The 15,968-nt window shown below is 40.7% G+C and overlaps 1 protein-coding gene across 1 annotated transcript in view; it reads left to right on the forward strand.

The window, feature by feature from the left end:
* LOC134347160 (sorbin and SH3 domain-containing protein 2-like) overlaps window positions 1-15,968 on the forward strand; it is a 465,962-nt gene that overhangs the window by 86,901 nt on the left and 363,093 nt on the right. Inside the window, exon 2 of the mRNA XM_063049382.1 lies at window positions 6,008-6,071. The gene's annotated coding sequence lies outside the window, so the exon portion shown is untranslated. The remainder of the gene's footprint in view (window positions 1-6,007; window positions 6,072-15,968) is intronic.

Genomic DNA, 15,968 nt, shown 5'->3' on the forward strand with positions numbered 1-15,968 from the left:
ACCATTCAGAAAGATTTCCAATCTCCTTCCTAAATGCTGATTTGTCAGCACCTTTTGATTTGTCCAACTACGGTGCTGTCATCAGCAAACTTGAATGTGGCATTGGAGCTGTACTTAGCCACACAGTCACAAGGTTGGTGGTAGGTCCTAATTTCTGTCCAGAAAAATATGCATCTCATCAGCAGCAAAAGACAGAATAATAGGGGGAAGTAATAGGGAGTAAGATCATAGTCCTTTGACAATCAACCTTTAAGAATTCTTCTAGTTTTCACACGTCATAATCACTTGCTGATCTTCCAAACTTTCAATTTATTTAATTCCACCCTTGATTTTTCTGACTGACCTACCATTGGCAGATCTGCCTTCAGTCTCTAAGAGCCCACAATATGCAACTCTCTTTCTCACTCTGTATCCTACTCCTTCTTGGAAACTCCCCACTATTATTTAGTTTAAAAATTGCGGGTATTTGTTCCAAAAGTGTCATGAAATTGTACAGCATAGAAAAAAGCCCTTTGTCCCATACTTGTCCTTACCAATCAGGAATTTTTTTTATTCCAAATGGGGCCTCACTAACGTTTTGTGCAATCACAAAGAAACCTCCAACTTCCATATTCAACATTCTATCTGATGAAGGCCAGCAAACCAAATGCTGCCTTCAGTCTCTGAAAACAGACTCAATTTTTTTAGAAACCGTGCTGCTAACGTTAAGTTCATTATCATGACCATACTATAATTTTCTTAGCAATGAGGTGAGTATTCTGCTATTAATGAGCCTTCCTGTTTGTTTTCAAAATCCAATGTAACTGCAGCAGAATATGATGTTGTCTCACACAACTGCGTGAACGCGATGTTGTTCTCATTCAGATATCAGTGAGTGTAATACAATACCAGCTGTAGACTGCTACCTTGTAATGTGATCTGTCACATTTAATGAAATCACACATAACAGGTCCCGTGTGGGTTTAGAATATGCTACAGCTATATTGCAGCAGCATGCCTTGATCAATCCAAACAATTGATGATGTTAAGCCCAGTTGACGTAGTACTAGAATACTGGTATTTCTATGACTGTTCCATTTTAATTGTTTTCAGTTAGATATATTGGGAATACCCCATTATTTAACATGTAAAAAATAGAATCTGAAACATCAAACACATTTACAATACTCATCTTTCAATTCCATTTAATGATTATCAGTGAAGCCAGGTTCATGTTATGTGCTGGATGAAATATTGACTGCCATGACCTTGTCTTCCTTGTCCTTTTGAAACAAATATGCAGTTGTTATACTCAGTTATTTAGATGAGTACAATAGCTAGACAAGAAAATATCAACTATACTGAAGCACCTGTCATCTGAAATGTTGGTGCAAGCTCCAGAGGGAGCACTGAGTGCATTATATTTGTCAGGACATTTGCTGCTTCACTGTCAATTTATAAGGTAATGTTTTTCTTCTGATGAACTAATTCTGGAATGCACAAGCTCCATCCAAACTATTTTCTGTTCAGTCCAGTTTCTATTAAACAGTTACGAATTAAAAATATTTACTGAAGGTATTTGTAATATATTGATAGTTATGTGTTGGGAATAGTTTCCTTTGTTTTGGATAAGGCAGCCTGGGATGAATTGAAGGACAATATGACGAAGAGATAATTTTTGTGAAATAACAGGAGTGAAAAATATCTTAGTATTGGCAATGGGGCCAGCTGAATTAAAGTAAATTAACAAGACTGAATTCAATGAGACTAATATGCAGCAAATGTTGCTGGTGTACAATAACCTGTTCTTCTGAAATATTTATGTGGTTATCTGTAATGAATGTATGAACATTGTCTGGCCATGGTTTACCAAAGACCAAACTTGCAGTTTGTCCTTTCGATATTACTATCTAGAGTTGCCATCTTGTCTTCTCATTTGTGTCACCAATTAAGTTTTCATTATAAATAATAATCAGTAAATTAATTTCACCTAATACAGCTCTAAGCTGTGGAATGTTTGAAATGATTCTGTTCTCGATATAAAATTTTGATAAGTAACAATGATTAGAAATACAGCAGACGTGACGGGTGAGAATTTCAAATTGTTGAAGCCTTTGGATAGTGAACCAAAATAAGATTTCAAAATCCTCAGGAACCATCTTGATCCTGAGCCACATTGACTTGGAGTCCTGGAATTGCATTACAAAAGTTGGGTGGGGAATTTCTAACAGTTTTGAAAGTGCTGCAGCCTCTCAGGAAAGCATGGTACATGAATAAGGTAGACTGACAATTAGCCTGTAGCACAAAAGAGGTCTTGCAGACATTAGTCCAACCAACAGAATCAAGCATACTTCCTTAGGGCAAGGAGAGCACAATTTAGATGAGTACAATAACTAGATATGAACATGTCAACTATATTGAAGCATCTGCCATCTAAAATGTTGGTGCAAACTCCTGAAGGAGCACTGAGTGCATAATGTTTGTCACAGTGCGAGTTCAGTGCATTTGTTACCTCACAATCAATTTATAAGATAACTTTTTCCTTCTGATGAACTGATTTTGAAATGCATAAGCTCCATCTAAACTAATGGTCCATCTTCTGTTAGACAGTTATGAACTAAAAATATTTACTGAAGGTATTTGGAATATAATGGTAGTTACATGTAATATGTGTTATATGAGTAATATTGTATATGTATATTGTAGTTATGCGTATATCAGAGAGAATCATCAGAACATTCACCAGTGAAGAGAGAAGTACTGACAAATGGAACAAAATGAGGATATCTGAAGATGAAAGATATTAGTTAATGCATGACTGAGCCAGCAACTAAATATGTATTATGTTACATTACTTCTAGAAGGACGGAATTTAAACTGGGGTATGTTAAATCAATCAAATCTTGGATGGACCACATGATAGGAATTGTTCACTGTTCTGGTTTTGGTTCTAGAAAGGATCTATAGGCATTGGGGAAATGTAAAAGCATATTGTGAAAGGCTGAACAGGTTAGAGTTTCTCCCCAGTAAGCGATATGTATGAGGATAAATTAGCAAAAGCTCTTGAGTAAATGTAATACAATAGCCTTGGAGGAGGTGTTTCCACTCTTGGAAGAAACCAAAACTAAAGGCCACAAGTGGAAAATAATCACTAAAACAACCCAGTATTGAATTAAAGAACAACAATGCTTAGCCGATCTTTTGATATGATGCATTTTACAGTGAGTCTGACAGAGTTACTGGGGAAACTATTTTTCACCTAAATTTACTGCAGATGAATGATATTTCCTAGAAATTGGGATGCATGTGCACCGAATGGTTTTGAGTAAGCAGCACATTAAAAGCAAAAAAAGCTCTTCCAGCATCATGAGATGTTAGCAATGAGACCAAAGATTGGATTGCTGGAGAGCAGGGGTACAAATTGGGCTATGGGGTCACCACTCTCTCGAAAGGAATAAACTTTGTACATGTACTTGAATGTTATTTTTAAAACTACTCGCTTTTTGTTGAATCCTCCACATAGTTGCACTGCATGGTTCAAAACTGATGGGGAGTTGCTGCTGGATTAAACATTGAGGCATTATATGATTGAATAAGGTGCAAGTTTGTTTTAAAAGGAGAAGATATTTATGGTGTTCCAAACAAACCATGCAGGCGTTGCGTGGAAGCTAATTTCTCTTTCACACTGATAGCATAACGAAGGATCAAGGGATAAAGACTGTAATCAGAGACCCTTTTCAGATGGTTTGAACTGTCACATGGCAATTACAAGGGATAGATTTACTGTGAACTGTACAGTGTGAAATAGCTTTGCTTCACTCTAAAGCTGAGGGGTTACAGTGTCAGCACAGGGCTTTAGAGTAACCATATTTCAGGGCAAAGAGCAATGACATGTTCTCCTCTTGCAAAACCACTGCATCAATGGTGCTGATCTGGGGAGAAGAAAGGAGGCAGAATCTATCAAATCTGTGTTCATGACTAGGAAAAATAATTAATTGACCTCCAAGTTAAACTGCTTACTGCCAACTGATTATATTCACAAATGAATTCTTGATTAATGACCTTAAACATTAAAAAGATTAGCTATATTTGTCACATGTACATCGAAACATCAACTCCACCGTGGATGGTTCCAATCCCGGCTGTGAAAGGAGGAGGGTTGGGCATGGGGCTAGCAACCCCATCCGGTAAAAACCCAGTAACCTAGCAACCCCACCTGGTAAAAACCCATTAACCTAGCAGCCCCATCCGTAAGAACTCAGTAACCTCGCAACCCCATCCAGTTAAAAACCCAGAGCTACAGAAACACCAAGAGAAGCTTCAAGGACCTCATCCCTGGTTCCAGGACAGAGGACTCTGGTGAGCTGCTATCGGCAACCAGTAGGGGTAATGGACTTAACACTGTGAGACAGAAACACACACACACACAAGAAAGAGACAGAGAGAAAGAGACACACAGAGAGACAGACAGACACACCAAAACATGCAGTGAAATGCATTGTTTGTTTGTCCAATCAAATCAGTGAAGATTAGGGTGGGCAGTGTACAAGTGTCACCATGCTTCCAGTGTCAGAATAGCATGCCCTCAAGTAACCTGCCCTAACTGCACGTCTTTGGAATATGAGAGGGAGCCAGAGCACCTGGAGGAAAATTGTATGATCACGGAGAGAATGCACAAACGCCTTACAGGCAGTAGTGGGAATTGAACTCTGATTGGTGATCGCTGGTGCTGTAAAGCAATGCCCTATCCGCTATGCTACCGTGTGCCCCTTACATTTAAATTGTTCTCCTAAGGAAAACATTCTTTCAAAAATACAAGAACTAGCCTGAGAGACAGAATTTAACAAGACTACACTGTGGAGGAAGGCAATAATACCTGGCTTTATATAATTAAACACTTAAGTGTTAAGGTTCTAATTAGATTTTTCTTCAGCACTGGATGATATCTCTTCAATTTTTGCAAATGTCTTAATGTTTAATAACTTAGAGAACTGCAGTATCTTTGGATAAGCAATATGTTGTTCTAAACAAATGAATCAATGGTGAATGTAAGACATATAAACTTTATCCTAACAAAGACAAATTCTGCATTACTGGAGATCCCATATTAAAAACAATCCTAAAAATACTTGGCAGGTTAAACAGCGTCAGTGGAGAGAGAAAATGAGTTGGTGTCTCAGCCCATGACTTACTGATAAAATGCTTCTTTATACTTGAACAGTTTGTTGATCGAGCTTTGCAATTAATGTCATTTCCCTAATGAAAATAGCCTAGCAAAGGTGGCAATTAATGATTAATTAATTCTGTTCTGCAGTTCCTTGCATTGCATAAAGTGAAAGACAAGATTAGATCTTCATTGATTTGAGACACACTTTAATGAAATTGCTTCCTTTGAGAAAAAAAACTATCACCTTGCTTTCCTTGTTCCAACACAGAGAAAGATAAAAATGAGCATTGAGGAGGAACTGCTCAAATTACAGCAAAACTGTAAAAATGTTAGTTTTGAATTTTCTTAAGATTTTTTTCCTATCACCATGTTTCAGTAAGCGAGCAGTGGTAAATGGGCATTGACATCTCCCCACAAAGTCAGAGCAGTGGGTTGGAACATTTCCTGCAGACATACTCATTTGAATTTACAATTTTGCATGACATAGCAACCAGGTCAATTCCTCCCAATTATCTCACTATAGTGTTTGCTGAATCTGTCCTGTGTGACATTCTGTGATATTTGCGCAGACAAGAGTGCACAGGAGGCATTGTTGGTGACACATATTCAATACATCAGCCTGTTCCAAACTAACAGTAATATGAAAAAGCTTTGCAAACGTTTTTCTGCTGAGGAAAGAATAATTGCATCAGTGCTATTGCCGAAACACGAAGGAATGTAGGTGCTGGAAGTATCAAATAAAACCAGAGAATGCTGAAAATGCTCATCAGGTCAAGCAACATCAGTCAAAGCTCCGGCCTGGTGAATTTTTACTGAACCAGGCTACTACCTCAGGTGTTAACTCTGTATCTCTTTCCACAGGCGCTTCCTGACCTCCTGAGTGTTTCCGGTGCTTCTGTTTTCATTTCTGAGCAAAGGCCAATGAGTAAGTTGAAAACTTAGAATTGATTCAAGATTTATGTTTATTTACAATGTGTCCATCAAAGCATTCAGTGAAATGCGACATCAGCATTAACAACCAACACACATTCTGGCACCATCGTACCATGCCTGTAATGTTTGGCAGAACAACACAGAACACAACAAGCAACAAAACAAGCCCTGTTTCTTCCCCCCACCCACACACGTACACAGTCCTCCAACCCCAGCACAGCCACCTTCGGCCTCCAGGTTCCAGCCACCCGGACTTAGACTTGGGTTTGGGGTTTGACTTCCCCGGCAGACTTGAAGACGTGCAGACTTGTGGTACCTAATTTACCTGAATACCATAGCGAGGGTAGTCTATGTTTAATGTGTTGAAAATCTTTGTATTGGAGGGTAATCGTGAGATGAATCACAGAAACCATTTGTCTCTGTGCCTTTATTAGTTCCTTGGAAAAGCAATGCTATTGGCGTCATTTCCCTGCTCTGCCTTGCAGGTTTTTTTTCAACTCTATATTCAACTTCATTTGAAAACTATAATGGATCAGTTTATAATAAACTTCAAGTTCTAGTTCATTGCAACATGCAGTATATAAAATACTTTTCAGATACTGATTTCTTTCTTAATCATTTGAAATTTATGAGTTTGATTTCTGATCCATCTGCTTCGAGAGGCTGTTTAACTGTATCCACTCAAACAAAATCTCCAGTGGTGATTCTGAACTCTCATTAAATCTCTGCTTAAACCTGATCAAACCCAGCTTTTGCAGTCTTCCAACACAAGTAAAGGCTCATTCCGATAAATTTCCTTTCCATCCTCCCAAAGCCCTGTAATCACCCTCCTAAAATATGGTTCTCATTTTTGGATGTGTTACTCTTCTTGAACCTTCCGAATGAGTTGAGAGTTGCATCTTTATTTTTGCTCTTTGCTTCCACTTTATATAAAGAATGGCAAAATAGCGCAGCTGTTGACACTGTCGCCTCAGCTCCATTGACCAGAGTTCAGTCTTGGTCTCGGCTACCATTAAGTGAATGATCCTGTTTGGCATATCTGCATGAAGAGCAGGTAGTACTTGTGCTTGCCTTCTATTCGTGCTGCTATAAAGGCCTTAATGTCTGTGATTCTACTCTTCTCACCATTTTCAGCTTTCTTGAGGCAGCAGAAAATCTACAATGGCTGCCTATATGAAGGATGGAAACCATATTATAACAGTGAAATAGCCAACATGTTCCTTGTAAGTAGACTGGCTGTTTTTCCCATTTCCCGTCTCCATTAAAACTAGAAGTATCCACATTTGAATTAAGTTTGGTTCCAATGCCAGACTTAACCCGCGCACCCATCATTTTTATTTCAAGTTAAGATTCAGCTCAATAATTTTGTTGGAATTTTAGATCTAATTACCTGGTACTATTACTATGACATGAGTGAGTCAATAATACAGTATATTTGATGGTGACATATTTTGACAGATGCAACAGTAGGAAAATTTACCTAATTGCTCTAAATCAGAGGATAATAAACACGAGATGCTGGAAATCCAGAGTAACACATACAAAATCCTGGAGGAACTCTGCCGGTTGGGTAGCACCTACAGTTAAGAATAAACAGTCGATGTTTTGGGCTGAAACCCTCCATTGGGACTGATTATTCCTATCTAGAGCTGCTGCCCAACCCACTGAGCTTTTATATGCATTACTTTAATTCAGAGGATTTGTTGTCTGTGTTGAGTAGATGGCAAAGCTTAATACACAGATCTGAACAGTAATTACTTCCTTTTGTACTCGGTGTACATCAGAGAGGTTGGTACAGCAAGGTAGCAGATTGGAAGCACTGGTATTACTTGGCTGATTGACATCTGGGCTCTGTAGTGAGTTGTGGCACCTGCAGGGAGCTTCACTTGTGAGACTGCAGGCCCACCTAAGCTTCCTTTCATTCATTTAAATAATGCTACCTGCCTGCCCTTTCCGTACCAGAGTTCTCTGTGACTGTCAGTTCTTATTGAGATGCCGTCTGACCATTCAATATCTTAGCTGTTATTAGAGACTTGGAATATCATGAGTTGTTTGCATAATCCATGATATGCTGAACAGCACTGTACGGAGGGGACCAGGACACGTCACCTGTCACGTGTGGTGTCAGACCTCCAGCATTCAAAACGAATATGAAACATTGTTGGTGATGAAGGTTACACCACCAAACAGTAAAGATTGGAATGTGATCCAGAAGGTGATATCATTGGTGTAATTGCTTGAGGCAAACCAGGGACTTCATGTTTGGATTTACCTCAATTTCTCTTTGAGTTCAGAAATGAGATTAGAAAAGAATTATTGTCCTGGATCAAGGCAGGAATAGAATGGCAATACAGATGAATGAGTGGCTGAGGAATTGGTGCAGAGGGCATGATCTTGGGTTATTGTAGTCTCTTCTGAGGCAGGGGTGACCTGTACCAGAGGGACTGGTTGCAGGCAAACTGGAGGGGAACCAATATCCTGACCGGGAAGTTCACTAGAGCTAACTGGGAGAATTTAAACTAGTTTGGCAAGTGGATGGAAACCAGAGCATTAGGTCAGAAAGTGTAGGGATAAAGAAGAAGGTAGATATCAGAGCCAGCAGAATCAGGCAGGGGCAAAGTAATAGATACAATGGGGTAGATAGTTTGAAGTATTTTAATTCCAGGAGTATTATGGGTAAATTTGATGAACTTAGAGCATGAGTCAGTATATGGAATTATGATGTTGTGGCCATTACAGAGACTTGGTGAAAAAGGGACAGGAATAGGTGTTTAATGTCCCAGAGTTTTGATGTTTTAGAAAAGATAGAGAGGGAGGTAAGGGGGGGTGGGGCTGGTGGTGGAAAGTTGCACTGCTGATCAGGGGCAATATCACAGTTGCACTCAGAGGGGACATAATGGAAGGCTTGTCTACTGCATCTGTATGGGTATAATAATAGGAAGGGTGCAATCACTCTGATGGGATAGTATTAAAGATGTAGCTGATGTGGGTGAGTTTTTTAATGAGTACTTTACATCAGTATTTACCAGGGAGAAGGACATGGAGGATAGGGAGGTCAGTACCAAGAGTATTAATATACTAGGGCATTTCGAAGTAAAGGAGGAGGTATTTTTGGGCATCTTAAAGAGCATTAAGGAGATAAGTCCCCTCGGTCTGATGGGATATACTCCAGGTTATTCAGTGAGGCAAGTGAAAAGATTGCTGGGGCCTTGACCAATATCTTTGTGTCCTCTCTGGCCACAAGCGAGGTCCTGGAGGACTGGCAAGTAGCTAATGTTGTTCCACTGTTCAAGAAGGGAATCAGAGACAATCCTGAAAACTATAGTCTGGTGAGTCTCGTGTCAGCGATAGTGCAGTTACAGAAGAGAATTCTTAGGGACAGGATATATGAGAATTTGGAAAACCATGGCCGAATTAGGGAGACCCAGCATGGCTTTGCGAGGAGCAAGTTGTGTCTTACTAACTTCATTGAGTTTTTTTGATGAGGTGAGGAGGGTGTTCGATGAAGGTAGAGCTTTGGATGTTGTTTACATGGATTTTAGTAAAGCGTTTTACAAAGTCTGTCATGGGACACTCATTTAGAACATTTAGATGAATGGGATCAGTGGTGAATTGGCGATTTGGATTCAGAACTGGCTTGCCCATAAAAGACAGAGGGTAGTGCTGAACGGACTCGCTATCGCTGGAGGTCTGTGAGGCATGTGGTGCTGTACACAGATCTGTACTGTGATGTATATAAATGACCTGGATGAAATGTAGATGGGTGGTTTAGTAAGTCTATCCTTTCAAGGACTCTTCATCTTATGTTCTCGATATTTATTGCATATTTATTTATTATTACCAACAATAGTACAGTATTATTTTTGTATTTGAACATTTTTGTTGCCTTTCGCACATAGATTGTTGTCTGTACTATTGGGCACTGTCTTTCACTGATTCTATTGTGTTTCTTGTATTTACTGTGAATGCCTGCGAGAAGGCGAATCTCCAGGTTGTATAGGGTTGTACCCATCTCTGAGGATCTATCCTGGGCCCAACATATTGATGCAATTACAAAGGAAGTACAAAAGTTGCTATATTTCATTAGAAGTTTGAGGAGAATTGGTATGTCACTAAAGACACTGACTACTTTCCAGAGATGTACCATGGAGAGCATTCTAACTGGCTGCATCGTCTTCTGGTATGGAGGAGCCGCTGCACAGGATCAGAAAAAGATGCAGAAAGTTGTAAACTCAGCCAGCTCCATCGTGGGTACTAGCCTCCCCAGCTTTCAAAAGGCGATGATTCAGGAAGGTGGTATCCATCATGAAGGATCCTCGTGCCCTCTCCTCATTTCTATCATCAAGGAGGAGGTACAAGAGCCTAAAGGCACACAGTTAACATGCCAAGAACAGTTTCTTCCCCTCTGCTATCAGATTTCTGATTGGAAAATTAACCCATAAACATTTCCTCAGGAACTTTCGACGACTTATTTAATATATTTTTTAATGTGTGGTTATTGTAATTTATGGTTTTTATTGCACTGTACTGCTGTAACAAAGTAACAAAATTTTGCAACATATGCCGGTGATATTAAACCTGATTGTGACATATATGTATTTTAATAAAAAATTTGCTTTGAACTTTGATATGAAGATTGGTGGTGTTGTAGATAGTGTAGATTACTGGTAAAAATTATCAGACACCCCACCTCTCCCGGAAGTTCCAGGAGTCTCCCGCATATTGATAGCGACTCCCTGATGCCCGGAAATTATATACAATATCCCAGAAATCGATTTTTTTGAGCGGGAGAGAGAGAGCGAGCATCCTGATTGGTCTGTCTTCATGCTAAGTAGACCTATCAGTTTTCTCTGTGGGCGGGCTTTACAGTCGACCTGAAAAATAATTACAGTGTTGCTCGCTGCACTGTTTGCAACAGTGACTTTCCTATTGCCCACGGTGGGTTAAAATGTAAAGGACATGTTGAGGTGAGTTTAACAGGTGTCATTCGTTCATTAGCATAGCTAACGTTATTTAAACTAGCTGACTAGCTGCTAAGGAGCTACTTTATTTTGTCCTACGTGATGAGGCCAGACTCCCTGTAGACTTGCTTAAAGTTGTAATAGAATAAACATGATAATATAATATAATATATGTACATATTTTAATGTCACATTTTCTGCACATACCCAACTTGGTTTACAGATTAGATAAAATCACTAAACAAAGTATTACATACACCCTTGGAGGATGACCGGGGGTGGGGGGGTGGGGGGGGATATGGGGTTGCGGGGGGGGGGTGGGGGTGCTACCTCCCTGAAAAGAGTTTTTGCAGGATGGGATGTCTGGAATATAGTGGGATATAGATCAATTACAGATACGGCGGAGAAATGGCAGATCGAGTTTAACCCAGCCTAACGTGAAGTGCAAACAAGAGGAATTCTGCAGATGCTGGAAATTCAAGCAACACACATCAAAGTTGCTAATGTGAGGTGTTGCATCTTGGTAGGGCAAATGTAAAGAGACAGTACACTTAAGAGCAACACCCTTAAAAGTGTTGATGAACTTGGGGTCCAAGTTCATAGCTCCCTGAAAATGGCTATGCAGTTTGACAGAGTGGTTAAGAAGGCATATGGGATGCTTGTCTTTTTTAATTGAGGCATTGAGTTCAAAAGTCAGGAAGTTATGTCGCAGCTTTATCAAACTATAGTTAGGCCACATCTGGGATATTGCATATAGCTCTATTCGCCTCGTTATAGGAAAGATGTTGAGGGTTTGCAGAGGCTGCAGAAGAGGTTTACCAGGAGGCTGCTTGGATTAGAGGGCATTTGCTACAAGAAGAGGATGGACAAGCTTTGGCTGTTTTCTCTGGAGTGGCAGTTGCTGAGGCGAGATCTGATAGAGGTTTATAAAATTATGAGAGGCATAAATAGAGCAGACAGACAGTATCCTTTTCCCAAACTTGAAATGTCTAGTACTAGAGGGTATGCATTAAAGGTGGGGTAAAGGAGATGTGTAAGGCAAGTTTTTTTTACACAGAGACTGGTGAGTGCCTTGAATGTGCTCCCCACTGTGATAGTAGAGACAGATATATCAGGGACTTCGAGATTTTTAGATAGGCATATGCCCCATGTTCCTTCATCGTCAACGTCGATGAGGATCTTGATACCATCATGATGGTGTCGAGGCTAGCGTGTGATTTGGATTTAAGTGTGGGAGAGTTCCGCAGCGTCAGCTTCACTCTCTTTTCCAAATTCCCATCTGGATCCAGTGGCAAGACAGAGTCGAGATGGCTGGAGACGGGATTAGGCGCAGTGGATGACCAGGATGTCTTCTGTGTCTTGTCCTGCCCTACACGTACCACGACGCTTACAGAGACCGCCTTCTTGACCGTTGGACCTTCCATTGGTCTCGTCCGCTCAATCCGCAGGAGTCTGTCTTCACATGCTGGGATAGACAACCCCATATCTCACCGAGGGTTTGAGACCCGTCGGTTACCCTCACCTGGTTTAGCCGGCTTGTCGAAGCTGTTGCCCGGAGTGTGGCCGCTGTCACATGCAAACAGCTACGGGGAGCCACAGGTGAGAGCTGAGTGCCAGGTGGGAACCAAAGATGGACTAACTGCCTTGAAAAGGACACAACATGTTACCCCACCAGAGGTGCTACCCCTCCCTGACACCCCAAACACCCCAAACAGGCATATAAATGTGAGCAAAATGGAGGGATATGGATATTGTGTCTTTCCATTTCATTTATCACATTGTCCAATTTGCTTGATATAGGGTTCTTACATTCCAAGTGGCAATAATTTTCTTTTGTGTTACTTGAATTTTATGAGCAGTAGCTTGATGATGGTCGGGGATCCCCTGCTGCCCAGAATCAACCCTACCAAGCGAAGCATCTTCAGAATAAATCTGCCTAATCAGAAACCTGTACTGGGAACAAACTGCCGCTGTAAGAATAGATGGAGAAGTGAGTCAGTGTTGTAAGTGAGGAAACAGATTCAGTAGGTCTCAAAGGCGAGGACTCTGGACACACAGTCTTGGTAGTAAAGGATTTTATTTACAGAAGGCAAACGTGGGAAAATAGCAACAGAAGCAACATGCATACACGCACAATTTACAGCAGTTGTGGGAAAATTCGGATCAGCAATAAAACACACAGAGACAATTAATAAAATCACATGGGAACAAAGTACACACACACACACACACAACGAAGGGAAAATTCAATACGATAGCCGCCACCCCTTGACTCTGTGCGGGCAAGGCTCTCTGCTATTAGGGACAATAATCAACGCTCCCAACCCTATTCAATGCACAGCTCACCAACAGTTTCTGCAGCGCCCTTTCACAGTTCTCAGCCTGGAGTGAGGCAGGGTGGTCCCTTGGAGGTAGCAAAAAAAAAGAGAGCCCAGTACATGTGGCACCCTTTTAGTGCAGGAGGTCTGGAGAGGTCTGGACAGTCCAGCCCAGGTAATTCACAGGGGAGGCCAATGGCTCGGTGCCAGCAGAGTTAAGCTGATTACAAAGGCCAATTGCCTGAGGCCAAGTACAAGGCTAATTAAAGGGGCCAATGGTTAGATGTGCAGTGATGGGCGAGGAGGAGTCAAACCTTGATTGGCAGGTAGCGTGCCTTCTGACCAGGTAGTGGGCAGTGCTGTCACGTGACAGTCACGACCCCTCCAATACAGTCAGTTTACAAAAATCAAGAGAGGCGTTAGACAAGGGTATGTTTTCTCCCCTGATTTGTTTAATGTGTACAGTGAAACAATATTACAAAAACTAAGAGACAACTTGGAATCAAAGTTGGGGGTGAAAACATCAATAATTTCAGATATGCGGATGATGCTGTGCTAATTGCAAGTACGGAGGAAGAACTACAAAACTTAATTGATATAGTTGTTAAAGAAAGTGCAAAAATGGGTTTATCTATCAATCACAAAAAGACTGGATGTATGGTGATATCCAAAAAGAAGGAGAATCCTATCTGCCGGCTGAAAGTAAACGGGGAAGACATAAAACAAGTACAGAACTTTTGCTGCTTAGGAAGCTGGGTGACATCAGATGGCAGGTGTGACATGGACAACAAAAGAAGAATAGGGATAGCAAAAGACACCTTTATGAGAATGAAGAGTATTCTGACCAATACTAAACTAGGCATGACAACCCGCCTCAGAGTACTGAAATGTTACGTTTATCCAGTTATGTTATATGGCTCAGAATGCTGGACAATATCTAGTAACATGAGGAAATGAATTGAAGCAGCAGCTCTTCCTTCAGTTAGTCCTGATGAAGGGTCTCGGCCCGAAACATCGACTGTACCTCTTCTTAGAGATGCTGCCTGGCCTGCTGCGTTCACCAGCAACTTTGATGTGTGTTGCTTGAAGCAGCAGAGATGTGGTTTTTGAGAAGGATGGAAAGAATATCATGGACGAAATGAATATCTAAGGGAAGAAAGCAAGAGGAAGACAAAGACAAATGATGATGGAGACAGCAGCCAGAGAACTGGAAATGAATACCAATGAATTGATCCACTTGACCCGAAACAGGAGAGTATGGGCCATGGCAGTCAAAGCTCAAACTGGGCACGGCACCTGATGATGATGATGATGATAATAGACATTGTGTAGGCATAATGGACTAGTTTAGTTGGCCATTTGATTTGATTTGGCACAATATTGTTGGAAGAAGAGCCTGTTCCTTTGCTGTACTGTTCTTCGATTGCAGAATGTCATCGTGAGGAAGCCATGCAGTTGTTCCCTCATAGCATCAAGGAAGGTAATGCTTTATTAAAACTGATTTCTACCGAGTTAAAATGGTTCACTAATTTAACTATTTAATTCAAAGTTCAAAGTAAATTTATTATGAAAGTATTTTTATGTCACCATATACTACCCTGACATTCATTTGCTTGTGGGCAGTCAGAGTGGAACAAAAGAATTGCAATAGAATCAATGAAAAACTACACATAAGCAATTAATGACGAACCTGCAAAAGAAGGTAATCTGTGCTAATATAAATAAAAATAGTAAACAAATAATACTGAGAACGTGAGTTATAGAGTCCTTGAAATGAGTCCATAGGTTGTAAAATGAGTTCAGTGTTGAGGTGAATGGAGTTATCCACACTGATTCAGGAACCTAATAGTTGAAGGATAGTAACTAACCCTGAACTTGGTGGTATGGGACCTAAGACTCCTGTAACTCCTTCCCGATAGCAGCAGTGGGAAGAGAGCATGGCCTGGATGGTGGGGGTCCTTGATGATGGATGTTGCTTTCTTGTGGCAGTGCTCGTTGTAGGTGTGTGTTGCGAAATTTGTTAACTTTGCGGCAGCAGTACAATGCAATACATGATAAGTGTCGGGAATGAATTATAGTAAGTGTGTGTGTGTGTGTGTGTGTATATGTATATCTTAAGGAGTTAAATTAGGGTAAGCAGTGCAGAAACAGAAATAGTAGTGAGGTAGTGTTCATAGGTTCAATGACCATTCAGAAATCAGACGGCAGTGGGGAAGAAGCTGTTCCTGAGTCGCTGACTATGTGCCTTCAGGCTTCTGTACCTCCTTCCTGATGGTAAGAATGAATAAAAGGGCATGCCCTGGGTGCTGGGAGTCCTTGATGATGGAAGCCACTTTTCTGAGGCACCGCTTCTCATAGATGTCTTGGATACTGTGGAGACTAGTACCCATGGAGCTGACTAACTTTACAACTCTCTGCAGCCTACTATAATTCTGTACAATACCAGATGGTAATGCAGGTGGTGATACTAGATCACTTTGCAATTTCATCTGCAGAATGACAGGTAGAGCACAATCCACTGGTGAGGTTCGAAAATCAGTTATGTCTCATCTGAAAACAAAACATCTTAATTCACTTTCAAGTCACAGGACAAAAAATTGTTTGAGTTGT

Source organism: Mobula hypostoma, chromosome 5 (genome assembly GCF_963921235.1).
Source record: "Mobula hypostoma chromosome 5, sMobHyp1.1, whole genome shotgun sequence".
Lineage (NCBI taxonomy): Eukaryota > Metazoa > Chordata > Chondrichthyes > Myliobatiformes > Myliobatidae > Mobula > Mobula hypostoma.